The sequence below is a fragment of the Arachis ipaensis genome, chromosome B10, assembly GCF_059453495.1.
Source record: "Arachis ipaensis isolate K30076 ecotype BB chromosome B10, ASM5945349v1, whole genome shotgun sequence".
NCBI classification, from domain to species: Eukaryota; Viridiplantae; Streptophyta; class Magnoliopsida; order Fabales; family Fabaceae; genus Arachis; species Arachis ipaensis.
Genome location: NC_142435.1, coordinates 70,532,185 through 70,536,240, shown reverse-complemented (window position 1 = coordinate 70,536,240; position 4,056 = coordinate 70,532,185). Strand labels below are relative to the sequence as shown.

The 4,056-nt window shown below is 39.4% G+C and overlaps 1 non-coding gene across 1 annotated transcript; it reads right to left on the bottom strand.

Moving 5' to 3' along the window:
- Positions 1-2,648: 2,648 nt before the first annotated feature.
- LOC148580351 (small nucleolar RNA R71) lies at positions 2,649-2,752 on the bottom strand. The gene has a single exon (XR_015896850.1). It is a non-coding gene; the product is annotated as a small nucleolar RNA R71 (small nucleolar RNA).
- Positions 2,753-4,056: the final 1,304 nt, after the last annotated feature.

Sequence of the window (4,056 nt, the reverse complement as noted above, 5' to 3'; positions counted from 1 at the left end):
AACCTGCTTAAATATTATCTTATCGGAGTCTCTTGCGGGTACCACCACCCTCCGGTGACGAAGGATCAGCAGCATCTCCAGCTCCACCAGTTCCACCAGGTCGGACACGACAGCGCTGATGCCAAGGCATCTTAGCCTAGTTTTACTAGTCTTTTTCCTTTGTTTTTAATAGGTTTTATACACTTTCTTGAGTTACAAGTAAGCCATTTGGGTAGAAATTCATGTGTATTTGGATTCAATCAACCATGAGTAAATTGATTCATTTTCATGAGGTTTTGTGCTATAATTGCTTATATGTCAAGGATGAGAAGAAGTCTCATGATTTTAGCATAGCTTTGATGCATTTGTTGATTGATGACAGGTGACCAAAAGGCATAGAGGAAGGTTGAAGAAAGGGGATGGCAGCAATGGAAATGAAGGCAGTAACGCCACCTTGGGAAGAGCTCACGTTTGTGCCAACGTTTGCCTCAAACATGAGGTCAAACATTGGCTTAAGAAGAAACCAGGAGAAGCCAACGTTTGCACCAACGTTTGCCTTAAACTTGAGGTCAAACATTGGCTCAAAAAATACATCCAGGAGAAGCCAACATTTGCACCAACGTTTGCCTCAAAGTTGAGGTCAAACGCTGGCTCAATAACACACCCAGGAGGACTTAACGTTTGCGCCAATGTTTTCCTCAAACGTGAGGTCAAACGTTGGCCGCAAAATTACCTTGGAGGGAGCACGTTTGACCTCAAACGTGAATTCAAACGTGAGTGACAGCAAAACTCCATTCTGCATAAAGCTAATACAAGATGTTTGAGTCAACGTTTGCCTCAAACGTTGACTCAAACGTGGATGATCCCAAAGTCCATTATGCAAATGGGTTTCTTCTCAAGACCAAGAGCAATCAACAGAGGCTATCTTCAATCCAATTCCATCAAGGCTAAGGGCCCAAATTCAAGGCTTAAAGATCATTAGAAGGAAGTGTATAAATAGATGTTAGTTTGATTTAGAAAGGACTTTACTTTTACTTTTACTTTCACCTTTTCTTCTTTTAGAATTTTCATTCAGTAACTTTGATTTTGGATCTTGGAGAATCTGGAGGAGAATTGAGTTCTCTTCCTCTCTGGGTTTTCTATTTTCTTTTCTGTAAAGCTTGCTTGAGTCTTGATAGTGAAAAGTTGAGGAAATTCTGTCTCAACCTCACCCTTGAGATCTCTTTGTTTCCTTTTCTTGCATAATTCAAGTTTCTTTACTAATTTCCATCTTTCATTTGGTTTGCAATTGTGTTCTTAGTTGGATCAAGGAAGGATTGAGATCTAGACTTGTTCTCAAGTCTCTTCTAACCCTGAGATCTGTGATTTCTTTTGAACCATTGCAATTGATGTTACATTTTGCTTGCTGTTCGAATTTTCAAACAATTGTTCTCTTCTGATTTGATCTGTTGCCATTTTAATTCATATTCCGCTTCTCTGTTTAATTCCATTTTACTTTCTCTTGTCTAATTTCTGCAATCCAAATTCCCAATTCCTTTTATAATTCAGGAAATTTACATTTCTTGCACTTTAAGCTTCAGTCATTTACATTTCTTGCAATCTAAGTTTCTGCAATTTACATTACTTGCACTTTAAGATTCAGCTCTTTTAATTCTTCTGCACTTTAAATTCTTGTCAATTATCCCTCTCCCTTTAAATTTCAAGCAATTTAGCTTCTGTTGGATACAAATCACTCAAATCAACTCTTGTTCGCTTGACTAAATCAACCACTAAACTAAAATTGCTCAATCTTTCAATCCCTGTGGGATCGACCTCACTCACATGAGTTATTATTACTTGATGTGACTCGGTACACTTGTCGGTGAGCTTTGTGTTGGATCGTTTTCCACACGTCAAGTTTTTGGCGCCGTTGCTGGGGATTGATTAGATTGACAATGATTAAGTGAGGTGGTAATCTAGATCAAGCATTTTTCCTTTAATTTTGACTAAAACACTAACTGTTTGAATTTTTGCTTAAGCTAACTAAAGCCTCACTTTAGCAATAAGTGGAGTTTTCTTGTTTTTTTTCTAGTTTTGTGTGATTTTTATGACTGGTTTGTATGTTAGGGACAAGGGGAGCTATACCCACCTTTTGTGAACAAGACGAAAGAACCCTTCGGAGGTTGGGAAGAGCAGAAAGAGGAAAAGGCATTATTGGAGAAGAGGATTCAGAAGAAGAATTCCAAGAAATGGAGGAACACTCAACAAACCCAACGAATTCACCAGCAGGAGCAGCCAACAACAACAACAATCCACCACAGAGAAGAGTTTTGGCTTCCTATACATTTACAAATCCTAGACATTGTGGGAGTAGCATTCTTACCCCAAATGTTAATGCAAACAACTTTGAACTGAAGCCACAGCTCATCACCTTAGTTCAAAACAACTGCTCCTATGGAGGAGGACCACTTGAAGATCCAAACCAACACTTATCCACCTTTCTGAGGATTTATGATACTGTCAAAATCAACGGTGTACATCCTGACATTTATAAGTTGTTGTTATTTCCATTTTCCCTCAGAGACAAAGCTACTCAATGGTTGGAATCCTTTCCAAGAGATAGCATCAACAATTGGGAAGATCTAGTGAGCAAGTTCCTTGCCAAATTTTACCCACCTCAGAGGATTATTAGATTGAAGACTGAAGTACAAACATTCACACAGATGGATACTGAACCCATCTATGAGGCATGGGAGAGATACAAGGCTTTAATCAGGAAGTGCCCTCCTGAAATGTTCAATGAATGGGACATATTGCAGAATTTTTATGAAGGCTTGACATTGAAATCTCAGGAGGCTCTGGATCACTCAGCTGGAGGCTCTTTGCAACTCATGAAGACTGCAGAGGAGGCCCAAAATCTCATTGATATGGTGGCTAACAACCAATATTTCTTTGCTCACCAAAGGCAATGCCAACCATCATAAAGGAAGGGAGTGATGGAGTTGGAAGGAGTAGACTCAATCCTAACTCAAAACAAAATAACGCAGCAGTAAATTCAACAATAATTTGAGCAAATGGCCAAAAGGATTGATAACCTCCAAGTTGCAGCAGTAAATACAAGTCAGCCATCAACCACATGGGGGCAAGGTGAAGAAGCTTGTGAAGATCAACAGCAAAAACAAGTGAATTACATGCACAATCAAGGCTCTGGACACAATGAGGTTTATGGTGACACTTATAACCCATCCTGGAAGAACCACCCCAACCTCAAATGGGGAGACAATCACACTCAGACTGAACAGCCATGGCAGAGAAATTCAACCCAAAACAGTTGGAAAAACACAAACCACAACAACCAGCAGAATAACAACCAAAATACATATAGAAAACCCCAAAACACTTACCTCAACTCTAACCATCATCCATCCAATAACCAAGCCACCAACCAAAACACTTACCATCAACCCTCAACACACCACAACCAACCAATCTCACAAGACTCTCAGAGGATTACTAACTTGGAGCTCTTAATAGAGAAAATGATGAAGCACTAAAAGATGACAACAAAGAACCAGGAAGCTTCCATGAAGAATATGGAAAGGCAGATTGGATAGCTTTCCAAGCAAATTGCTATTGAAAGGCCATCAAGCTCATTACCAAGTGACACCATTCCTAATCCAAAAGAAGAGTGCAAAGCTATACAGCTGAGGAGTGGAAAGACATTGGTAGACAACAAAGAAACAACCAAGAAGCCTAAGGAAAGCAACAAAGAGCCAACAGAGAAAGAGGAAGCCAGCAACAAGAATATGACAACAGGCAAGCAGGCTCAAGAAAGGGAAGATGATGAGCGGATAATTTATACGCTTTTTGGCATTGTTTTTAGTATGTTTTTAGTAGGATCTAGTTACTTTTAGGGATGTTTTCATTAGTTTTTATGTTAAATTCACATTTCTGGACTTTACTATGAGTTTGTGTGTTTTTCTGTGATTTCAGGTATTTTCTGGCTGAAATTGAAGGACTTGAGCAAAAATCAGATTCAGAGGTTGAAGAAGGACTGCTGATGCTGTTGGATTCTGACCTCCCTGCCCTCAAAGTGGA